We start from the raw sequence: 12,145 nt of genomic DNA, 5'->3' as shown, positions 1-12,145 counted from the left end.
GAACTGACCCCTGAGGTGCCATTTTCCTCTTCCCCTGGAGACCCAAGTATTTCTCTGCATTAGCCCTGGTTTGCAAGACTTCTCTAACAGTCATTCCTAAAGAGAAATCTGCAATATTCCCCAATCCTTCTCACAACACTGAGCAGCAGCGCCCGTAAGTCAGTCCCTGCTGAAACCGTGTCCATCTTCAAATGACCCAGGCTGGAAAATTCCATTGCTTGTCAACAGTCAAACAGAACTTTTTGCAGAGAATTCAGAAAATCAGTCTGTTGCATGTGGGCTCTGCCTACTTAACATTCTCTCTCCCTCTGTCCCTATCCCCCACTTGCTCTCTCTCTCTCTAAAATTAAAAAAAAAAATTTTTTTTTAATACAATGCTTTCACGACACTACATGACATTGTGATCACCTGTGTCCCTCACCAAACCGTAAGTGCTGTGAAGGCAGGCATACTGCTGTGGCCTCGCCAGCAGGTGACAAACACAGGGTCAGGTGCTTCTAAAGACTTGTGGAGTGACTGAAGAAATGGATGGAGAGTACAAATACGTGGGCCAAAGTCGACAGTGAAAACGAGGGACGTGTTATGTGAACGATCCGCGTTGCATACCAAACCCAAAATGTAATGCGGTTTGGCATCTGATGCCGTGAAAATTTCCTAACGTCACTGACCCTGAGCTTCATTCCTCCTCCTCTGTCTCTGGCTTCTTTCCCCCTTCCAGATAAACTGCTGCTTCCACAGCAGGCAGAATTTTTCCTACTGGGTTTGGATTCTACATCCATGTGTACACACAGCTGCACAGCCCGGGAGAGGCCTGGTGGGGTCAAGAAGCAAAAACCAGCCAGCTTGGATGCTTCCAAACATCTCTGCAAAGAACGTGCTAGACACCCTGCCACAGGTTCCAGATATCAGGCAAAGGTGCTGGATGTTCTGCACAGACACATATACACATCCAAGGGCCTTGTCCAAGGGCACAGGCTCTCATACCTGGAACTGCAGCCAGAGAACATTCTGCACCAGTTTGCTTTCCTATGGATAGAAGTATTGACACACAGGGCACCTGGGTGTCTCAGTCAGTTAAGTGTCTGACTCTTGATTTCAGCTCAGGTCAGGATCTCACAGTTCCTGGGTTCGAGCCCTGCATCAGGCTCTGTGCTGACAGCACGGAGCCTGCTTGGGATTCTCTCTCCCCTCTCTCTCTCTGCTCCTCCCCCTGCTCACGTGCTCTCTCAAAATACATAAAAAAAAAAGTAGTATTGACACACAGACATGGCTCACTTCTAACACTGTTTATAAAACGCGTCTAGCTGAACTGTTTTTTTTCAATCAAAATTATGGTGGACGAGAGCAAGGTGCAAGTTCAAAGAGTTTGCTATTGGAAAGAATATAATTATGTATTTAGAATCAATGTGAAATCGATTTTTAGATGGTTGGTAAGGTGTAAGATTGACAAGGTCTACCACTATGTGATATATGTACGGATTAATTATGAGCCTTTATCAAGTATGTGGGCCGGGCTCAGGGATGTTTTATAATTTGGTTATAGAAACTAGTAACTTTCAAAAACTTAAAATCTTGATTCATCTCTGATGGTTTTATGAAAGGTTTTGTGTGAGAGACAATGCTTGACTCAGGTAAACCACGGTCTTCCAGGTTACCTTTGGAATACTGAAAAATAGAATGAAATGGGAAAATAACAAATGCCCAGTGTCTGACCTTAAGTCCATGATACAAGAACGGTAATACTGCTTTGATGTCCTACGGACTTTTAAATCCAGTCGATAAGAATGTATTAAGTAACCACTATTCTCCACGTACTGTTTTAGGCACTGGGAGACTGGGATACAACATACGATCTCTTAAAGAGTTCCAGAATAGATCTAGCTCCAAAGAATTCAAATCACTTTCAGGATACTAGCTTGTAATTTAATCTCAAAACATGTCAGTTCAGTCAATGCGAGACAAGCATAATTATGGCAGGCTGCCTCAGGCTCATAAATCACCCCAGGGTGGGGCTTCGGGGGAGGCCCCACCTTATAGTTCTACCACCACCTTCCTGGGAACATGGAAACACATTATTTATGCTTTGTTCCCACAGGAACAAAATGAGATCCGCTCACTCTCTCTCATCAGTCTGCCCCAGTCTCCAAAAGGCAGCTCATTGTGTACTTTCTGCCTGCCCGGCCTTCCATCTGCTATGAGCCCCTACCAGCCTCTTTCTATAGCGAACCCCACGGCCCATGACGCCCATGGCCTTTTCCTTCTCCCAGTCCTTTTCCTTCATGGTGTTTCTTCAGGACACTGCATGGGGATCCCGTCAGGACAGGCTGGCACAGCTCCTACGACTTTGTCCACAGGCTGGCCAATTCTCATTGTTCCAAAAGCTGTATCAACGAACCCAGATGGATCCATTTTCTTTTTGACTAGAAACCTAAATATTTCCAGACGTCAAGGATGCCCTGTGATTATTCGTTTTATTTACCCACAAGAAACAGGGAAGCACCTCTCTTACCGTCACAGGCATCACTTGCCTCACTTAGTACCATCAGCCTAAACATCCTTAAGCCACAGACTAACTCGAAGTAAACTTAGGGATTATGAAGGCCAAGGACGAGCGTGATGACACATGACGTCCAAGTTCAGACGAGGTGTGAGAATCACCCATGAGAACCATGACACGTCAGACGCGGCCCAGACGTGTCATTAGATCTCTAGGAGGGGATCACATTTTATAGCAGAAAGAAAATCAATACCACCGGTAGCAAAGTAGCCATGGAATCTTAAAAAAAACAAGACTGATTGCTGGTGGGAGAATTTTTAAGCAAAATTACTGGAGAACTGTATTCGATTCTCTAGAGAAACAGAACTCATAAGATACATATACATATACACATACATATATATTTATATATATACAGAGATTTGTTACAAAGAATTGACTCACACTATTATGGAAGTCCCAAGATCTGTGGAAGGCCGGAGAACCAGAAGGGCCAATGATGTCAGTTACAATTCAAAAGTCAGCAGGCCCAAGACCCAGGAAGAGTTGAGTTTCAGTTCAAGCCCAAAGGCTGGAAAGGACCAATATCCCAGGTCTGCAGTCAGGCAGGGAAAGTGCCCTCTTAGGTAGTCTCCTTTTCAGTCTGAGTCTGAAGGCTGTAAAAGATTGATATCCCAGTCCAACAGTCAGGCAAGAGGAATTCCCACTTGCTCAACCTTCATGGTCAGGTCTTCAACTGATTGGATGAGGCCCACCCATATTGGGAGGGGCAATCAGCTTCACTCAGTCTACAGACTCCGACGTGAATCTCATCCAGAAACACCCTCATAGATACACCCAGGAAGTGTCTGAACACTTGTCTGGACATCCTGTGGCCGGCCCAGTCAAGTTGACATAAAATTAACCATCACAGGGGCCAAAGTTGAAATCCACAATTCAGGATAACAGAGGTGCCTGGTAACTTGCCCCAAAGTCACAGTGCCAGCTTGATCTCCTGGAAGACCAGGCTCTCGGTCACTAGAGAAGAGCCCGGAAAATTTTGTGTCAAGGTGGTCATCTTCAGGCAGTGGGCTCTCAGTATAATCCCATATGATAAATGGGCTTTGATAAAATTCTCATAATAAAACTACACAGGAAGTATCCCGTATCTGTTTTTGTTCACTCAAGTTCAAGGAACTTTGTATCTTAGGGCCTCTGAGCCAGAGAGCAGCTTATCTACTCCAGCCCCCTTGTTGACAAATGAAACAATCCCAGCCCCAGAGGCTGGGTAACCCACCCTTGATGCAGGACAGAAATAGAACTCAGGCCTCCTACTGCCCAGCTGAACTGTTTTTCAATATCCCACAGGGCTTTTTTTGTGTGCAAACCAGATTTCCTGCAGTACTGGAAGTAATTTACAAGCACTCATGGGTCAAAGTATGCAGTATAAGGCCTCACTGAAATATACAGGTATGCCCCCAGTACTTTAGTGATTAGAACTCAGCCTCTCCAGTTAAGCTGCCTGGGGTCAGATCAAAGGACCACCATTTACTGTCTGGGAAACCTTGGGCCAAAGTTATTCTGATTTCTCTGTGCTTTACTTTATCTGCAAAGACAAAGATGATGTCAATATATACACTGCTTATGACATGCAGCCTTGATAACAACCCTTCAAGCAAGCCACTATCACCTCCCTGTTTCCCAGTTGAGGAAACTGAGGTACCAAGAGATAAGGTGACTTAGCTAAGGTTGTACAGCTAGACTCCGAGGAATGTGATGTCAGGGAGCCTTGTTCCAACCTCGTATGTCCACCAGCCTACCACACCTGCCTTACAGCATATTTGTGAGGACTGAATGAGACTGAATGTCAGTGCCTAGAACAGTGCCTGATCTATAATAAACCACTTTAGCCCCTCCCCCCTTTTTAAGTAGGCTTCACGCACAGCACAGAGCCCAATGCAGGGCTTGAACTCACGACCCCAAGATCAAGACCTGAGCTGAGATCAAGAGTCAATGCTTAACTGACTGAGCCACCCAGGCACCCTGATTTAGCCCTTGTCAATGTGCTGCTGTGCAGAAGCATGTTAAAACATGGCACCATAATAAACACTGTAGAAACCCAATTCTATATACAGTTGGCCCTTGAAAAACACAAGTTTGAACTGTGCGGGTCCACTTATATGCAGCTTTTTCCCCCCATAAATAAAGCACTGTGAATGTATTTTCTCATGATTTTCTGAATAACATTTTCTTTTCTCTAGCTTACCTTATTGTAACAATACGGCGGTCAATACATACAGTATATAAAATATGTTAACTATTTACGTTATCAGTAAGGCTTCGAGGCAACAGTAGGCTATCCGTAATTACACTTCTGGGGAGTCAAAACTTATACATGGACTTTCAACTGCAAGGGGGGGGTCAGCACCCCTACCTCCCACATTGTTTGGGGGTCAAATGAATTAACTGATAACCCTTAAAAATTCAGAGTGAGCAAATTCAGAGGAAAACACTGTGAAACAAATTTACATAAATGTACCTTGGTTTTATGGAAGTTGAATTGTCAGGCTAGAAATCCCTGTACTTCTAAGACTTGCTTCCGATGTTCTTTGGTGTAAATCACCTTCCGGATATCAGAACTTCCCCCCTCTAACATATTATTGCAAAACACAGGTAACCAAAGCTAGTGCAAGAAGTAGCTGGCCTCGTTTTGAACACAGTTCTCGTGACTCTAAACCCAAACTGTGATTTATTACCTCCCAAAGTAAGTGCAAGGGAGCACACCCCCTAAGTGCACATCATGGAAGGCAGCTGAATACATTTCATTTAATCTGGGCTAGACCAGTTCCAATGGAAGCCCAAACTGGGATCTGAAGATAAGCTAGGATTCATTGTTGATTACCTAAGAGACAACATTTAACCCGAAATTTCAGGTGTGCTAAAATATCATACAAGTGGAACTTAAGATCAGAGTATTTCTCGTTTAAAATAGGCCCATATTTTAAAATCTGATAGTTCAGTCTTTTAAGTTCTGCCCAAGTCGGTGCCTGAGGTCCTATCGCAAGCTGCCCATCTTTGGACCTAAGGGAAATGCCTCGGACACCCCCACTGGTGGATGGCAACCAGCTTGCTGGCCCCGACAACTCGCTCACACTCGCTCACACTCCAGAGTCTTGGCCTCCGGGAAGGGCGGGGATGGTCACCTCCCCGCGCTCGGACCCGCGGCCAGCCCTCACCCAGGGCCCGCCGGGAGTTGGCTGTACCCTTGCTCCCACCCGGCGACCCGCCTGGCCAGGACTCGGACCAATGTTTTCCCTCCCAGGATCCGGCGATGGGTCTCCCCCCACCCCTAGGATCCAGCGTTGCCCCCCCCTCCCCCACTACAGCGCCCCAGCCCTCCCTAACACAGTTCAGCTCCACTCTCCCCTCTCCCAGGTGTCCCCACAGTTCTACTCCCCTCAGGACGGCCTTTCTCGGGGTCTACCCCGCGGCTTCACTTCCCTCTCCCCGGGAGTCCCCACGGTTCAGCTTCCATTTACCCGGGTCTCCCCCAAGCCTTGGCTCCCTTCTCCCTGAGCGTCCCCAAGGCTCAGCTCCCTTCTCCTGGGTCTCCCTCCAGGCTCGGTTCCCCTCTCCCAGGTGTCCGCACGCTTCTGCTCCGCTCAGCCTACGTCATCCCTCAGCTGTGCTCCCCTCTCCCAGGGGTCCTCACGGTTCCGCTCCCCTCCCCCGCTTGGGTCGCCCCCGCAGACGCCCCCCTCTCCCCGGATCTCTCCAAGGTTCGGCTTCCCTCTCCAAGGGTCTCCCCCGCGTCCGGTCTCCAGGTCGCCCCCAGGGCCGGGGTCCCCTCCCCAGGTGTCCGCACGCTTCCGCTCCCCTCTCCCGGGTCTCCCCCGCGTCTCGGCTCCAGTCTCCCGTGCCCTCACGCGGCCTGGCCTCCTGGTCCCCAAGCTGTGGGCTCCCCGCGGAGGGCGCGGGCGGAAGGCACTCACGGCGCGGCGCGGCGCGGGCGGGCTCCGGGGACCCGGCGGGCGTGCGTCCCGGGGCGGCGGCGGCGCGGGCTTGCGGCGGGGCGGCCGGCCGGGTGGAGCGCGGCGGCTCCCGCCCGAGAGAACCCCCGCCGTGTCATTTGACCATATAAGGAGACGCACGCCTCCGAGGCGCCGGCGGCGCGGGCTCGGCGCTGGGGCAGCCGCGCGGGGGTGCGGCGGCCGGGGCGCGCCCGCGGACCCCGACTCTTTGTTTGCTTTGGGCTACGCTCCCCCCCTCCCCGGGTCTCTGGCGCACGGGGGCTACGGGAGCTTCCGCCCCGGCGTCGGCTCACAGGGCCGAGTTTGGGGCCAGAGCCGCGCGCGGGCCGCCGCTGCCGTCCCCGGGGGCCCGGCAGGGGCGCAGCGGCAGGGGTCTCCCCACGCCCGGGTCCCGGGAACGCCAGGCCCGCGGAAGCCTGAGGGGGGGGCGGTGGGCCGGGCTGCTGAACCGGGGGCCGCCGATCAGCTCGTGCGGCGGCAGGAGGACAGCGCCTGGGGTGTATTTGCGCCCTGGGCCTTTTCCGCCTGACCCCGCAGACCCCCCTCGGTCACGACCTACGCCTAGCAGATGGCCCAAAGGAATGGATAATGCCAGGTTCTTTGTTCCACCGGGCTGGGGCTCGGGGAAGGGCCAGCCGCCCCCCCAACCCCCAACTCCTGGGGCCCGAGGGCTGTTTGGACGTTCTGTCCTTCCCTTGAGGGCGAGAAAACAAAGGTGAGGGGGAGAAAGTGCCTCCCACACTGAAAGCCCAGCCCTTGTGCCTGAAGCCCACACTTAGTAGGGACAGATGGCACCGCTCAACCTGCAGGACAGAGGGCACAGGCTGCGTCCCACGCCTGGGGAAGGGGGGCATCGAGACAGAAATGTTGGCTCTTGAGTGGGTGGCCAGCCTCCGCCCGCAGACACGCGGGAAGATGAGCTGATGGGGCCGCCGCAAAGGCAGAGCAGAAAGACGGTGGGCAGGCATGCTATATTTAACAATCTGTGCTCCTCAAAGGAGGAAGAACGATTTGATTGTTCTCTCTTTGTGGATGCTAAGGGTCTGCTGGTATTTTAGACTCCCAGTGGGTCTTCATCATGGAATCACAGAACTTGAGAGTCCCAGCCGCTATCACTCTACCTGAGATCTCCTTTGATTCTCACCCCCTTAAGATAAGGATTAATATTCCAGTTTTATGGTGAGGAAATCTCAGCTCAGAGAGATTTGCTCAAGGCCTCCTGAGAATAATTAGGCCGGCTGAGATTTGACCTGGAGTCTTTCCATAGGCAAAGCCACGCAGGTAGTTTGAAGAAGAGAAAGTCACTCCAGTGCCCCCACCCCCCCAACCCGGAGGGCTGAGACTTGCCACAGCTGTGAGCCCACCCAGCCTTCCTTCCCCCATTCCTCCTGGACTCTACAGGTTCTCAACAAGAACGGGAGCTTGGGCTCCAGACCTGCATTCCCACTGATGGAGCAGGACAGTATCTTCAGCAAAGTGTGTATAGACAGTTATCTAGATTTGTTGTCTGTATAGTTGCAAATTACAAAATGATCTGGGGGGGGGGTAGGGGTGCGTGGGGGAGGGATCAAAAGATTTAACTAGCTGCAATGAACAGCGTGGACTTGAATGGATTCTGAAACGCAGAAAAAACTATTTCAAAAATCAATTTTCATGAGACAGTTTGGGGTAGTGTGGCCCTAACAAGATAGTTGATGATGTTGATACATTAGTATTAATTTATTTTAGGTGTGATGATGAAGTAATACACATATTTTAAAAGCCCCTGGTTTTCAGAAATAGTGCCAAAATATCTACCAATGAAATAACATTATGTCTGAAATTGTTTCAAAATACATTGAGGTGGGGGGGGTGGGGCCAGTATATGAAATAGTATCAGCCATGGATTACCGGTAACTTGAAGCTGGGTGACGGGGTGTGGGGTTCATTATACTAGTCTCTTTCCTTTGGTAATACTTGAAAAATTATGTAATGGAACATTTTTTTTAAATTACAGATGCACATACCATTTGGTTTTGACCCAGGATTTTCCCTTACAGGAAATTATCTTACAGATAGACTTGCTCATGTGTAAACTGATACATATACAAGAGTAGTCCTTGTGAAATTCTTCGTATCAGCAAAATATTGGACCATGCTATATGTTCATCAACAGAGACGAGTTAAATGTTGTATAATATGGTAAATATTTTAGAGTTATTTCTATTCATAGCTGTTAAAAAGAACAAAGTAGCTATATTTATTGATTTGATCTCCCAGTTATGTCCATGGAAACAACAGTAGATAGTAACCAGCCATTTGTGTTGAGAAAGGAAGAGAGGAAGATCACGTATGTTAGTAATAGCGGTCTCTGGGGAGATCTGGGGAGCTTGGGGTCAGGAGGGGAAGGGCGACTGAGTTTTACTCTATACCCTTTTGTTTCTTTTAAACTTTGAGCTGTGTAAATATTCAAAACATAACCATATTTTTCCAATCAAAGCAACATGTGCTCCTTTTTAAGACAAATAGGAAGCAAATTTGTTAAATAGAATTTATAGAAAATCAAGATTTGCTGGAAATAGTGGCAAGAGAAATACAATTCTAAGCTGAATGATACGTACTTTTCTGAACAATTTTAGCCAAAGGACAACTATTTTAAAAACAGTTTGCTCACATGTAAAATGGGTGAATAACATACTTGGCAAAATTGTTGGAAAGATCCTTTGAGATGACTCATAAACCACTAACCAGTATTAGCACAGTCCTTGGCCATAGTAGGCACTCAGTAAATATGAGCTTTTATTCCATGGTAATTTTTTTTTAAGTTTATTTACTTTGAGAGAAAGAGAGCGAGAGCGAGAGAGAAAGAGCGCACGCGCACACACGTGAGCAAGTGGGGGAAGGTCAGAGAACAAGAAGGAGAGAGAATCCCAAGCAGCCTCTGTACTATCAGCACTGAGCCCCACTTGGGGATCAAACTCTGGAGAGTCATGGGATCCTGCCTTGAGCTGAAATCAAGAGTCAGCTACTCAACTGAATGAGCCACCCAGGCAGCCCATATTCCATGGTATTTTATTTGATGGTAAAGTGGAGATGAATTCGGAATAAGAGGGAAATGTGAAGGTGGTGAGAAGGTACAATCTTCTAGTTGTAAAGTAAGTCCTAAGGATGTGATAGCATGGTGACTATCGCTAATAATACTGTATTGTATATTTGAAAGTTGGTAAGAGAGTAGATCATAAAAGCTCTCATCACAAGAATAAAATGTAACTGTGATGGATGTTAACTCGACTTATTGTGATCACTTAGTAGTATCTTTGAATATCACATCAGCATGCTGTCCACCTGAAACTAATATAATATTATACGTTCCATATATCTCAATTAAAAAAAGGGAAGGAAACAGACTTAGTTCTCATCCAGAAGGAAGGAATAAAGTTGAGGTTGTATTCTAAAGATAAAAGATTTGTCTTTTTGAGAGAAAAGTTCTCTGCTGCGGATACAAGCCTAATTCATGGAGAAAAGAAATTAAGAAAATATATTCTCTGGGAAAGGCACAGTGGCAACTGTGAGAGGTAGTTCACGCTTCTCATGTTAATTTCAACTCTCCTGTAATTCCCTCAGCCACCATGCCTTAACTTCTTCCTCTGCCGCGGGGGTGGTTTCAGGGATGGGGTAGCTAGGAAGCAGGGAAAGAGAGGGAAGGCTGTAGGGAGTGAGCCAGCGGTTCTCAGAGTATGGCCAGGGACCAGCAGCATCAGGGTCAACCAGAAAATGGTTAGAAGTAAACATTCTCTGTGTTTTAACAAGGCCTCCAGGTAATTCTGATGACTAATAGTGCCTTGAGGTAAAATACTCCCTAGGGTTTCCAACTCTGGACACAAGTAATTTACCAGAAACCCACATGTTAGTTTCTAGGGGTGGGGGAAATGGAAATAGATTCACTAAACATAGACTGGGCTTTGGAACTCTAAAATCCAATTAAGTGCAAGTATTCCTCTGCCAGGTACTTACAGGAGGGAAGTACAGGCAGAAAATTCACAAGGCAAACCCTTGCAGCCTGTATGTCAGTGATACAGATCTGAAGCCTAATTCCTCTCTTCTGAAAGGCCCTGAGAGGAAGGCACTGCTTCTGGGAGGGTAGTCAGACCTGATGGTGGGGGGAGCAGGTGGGTGAGGGGCACACAGGCAGGGGCCTCCTCCTGACCTTGGCCACCTCCAGGGTACTAGGAGACCTGACCATCACCGGGAAGAAAGGGACAACACAAAAACATGGGTGGAAGGTCAGACCTCCCTATGTCCTTACCCTAACTGGCCATTTCAATGAGGATTTTTATAGCACTTCTCACAGGCAGAACTCTGCCCACTCAAAGCCTGGGCAGGAAGCTGTTGGATGATTTGCCCTTGATTCAGAGGTAATCATTCTTAATTGCCTCAGATAGTTGGAGGGTGAGTGTCTAACATCATAAAAGCTGGCGGTCAGCCCTGAGTTCTTGCTATGCTCCCAGGAGGGAAAAGGGGTCGGGGGCAGGTCCGTGCGCGTCTGCCTACCCATGACACAGCGCCACCCCAGGATGCTGGCTAAGACACATGGGCTCACTTTTTCTAAAAGTATCATTTGCCTGGATAGAATAGGAACACCTCTGTCAAAGTCGACCGTGCAGGCAGGACGCTCACCTGTCTGTGCCCATGAGCTTGGTCCCAATGTCCCCTCCAGCAAACTGAGGAATTTGGTCTGGTTATACTACAGCTCTGTTCTTGTAGCTTGTTCTAAACGTTGCCCCTTTGCCTGTTAAGACTTTCAGGAAAAGCCCAGCCCTTCATAAAAAAGCCAACTCTTTCACTTCCCCTCCCCGCTCTGGCTGTGCTCTGGTTAGGAGGGAAAGGCTTGGCTCATTCTTAAGATGCAGAGTTTCCATATCCCATTGCTTTGTTCTCTCTTTTGCACAAACTGATTTACTGGATGCAAATAGTCACAAGTGTTCAAAACCTCAAAACATGTCTGGCTTCGAGCCAAATCCACAAACTGCTCCATGCTTTTCTGAGTTTGCCATTATTGGTTAAAGCTTATTTGGAGCATTTCATACAAGTTTCCACTGTGGCTTTGATAACTCATTTAAGAAAGGTTCTGTTTGGCAGCCTAATGGCCAATAAAATGAAACCGTCCACACCACAGTTCATTTCTGTCAGGCTCAAAGGGCAGTTGTGGATCAGGAAATGTTACTGAACTGTTTCAGATGAAAACTTTCTAATGTGGGCCCTGAAAACATTTGCTTCTTGTCTGAGATCTTCCTGTCTCTGAGTTCAGCTTTTTTCTTCAATAACCCAGTCACTTCTCTGGCTGCCAACAGTTTTACTCTTTTTTCCTCTGTCTGCTCTTCCAAAACCCGTTTAAAAGAACAGTGCACAAACCTGGCAACATCCTATTTTGAACGCACCATGTTTTCTTCCCTAAAATACCGGAAGCACTTGTCTGTGTGGCCTCTGACAGTTCTTCCTGGGGTCCCTGAAATGGGAGGGTGCTCCCTTCTTTTTCAGAATGTTGACTTTGACCCACACTGAAGTCACGGTTCTTCTTTGTGAATTAACTTTGACCCAGCCCCGTAATTTTTAATCCCCGGCACTCTCTCTCCCTGCCACCAAAGTCCTCTCTGTACTA

General features: G+C 48.1%; 1 protein-coding gene across 3 annotated transcripts in view; it reads right to left on the bottom strand.

Annotated features, from left to right (window-relative positions):
• The window catches only part of FHL2 (four and a half LIM domains 2), a 66,205-nt gene that overhangs the window by 28,125 nt on the left and 25,935 nt on the right, over positions 1 to 12,145 (bottom strand). The window contains exon 1 of one of the 3 annotated variants that reach the window (XM_042931860.1): positions 6,469 to 6,511. The exons of 1 other annotated variant lie outside the window; for it this stretch is intronic. The gene's annotated coding sequence lies outside the window, so the exon portion shown is untranslated. Of the gene's footprint in view, positions 1 to 2,941; positions 3,180 to 6,468; positions 6,512 to 12,145 lie in introns of those variants that run through there. One more of the 3 variants, XM_042931861.1, reaches the window with a different exon arrangement.

Source organism: Panthera leo, chromosome A3, assembly GCF_018350215.1.
Source record: "Panthera leo isolate Ple1 chromosome A3, P.leo_Ple1_pat1.1, whole genome shotgun sequence".
NCBI classification, from domain to species: domain Eukaryota; kingdom Metazoa; phylum Chordata; class Mammalia; order Carnivora; family Felidae; genus Panthera; species Panthera leo.
Note: the sequence above shows the minus strand (reverse complement) of the source record. Positions and strands in the feature narration are given on the sequence as shown.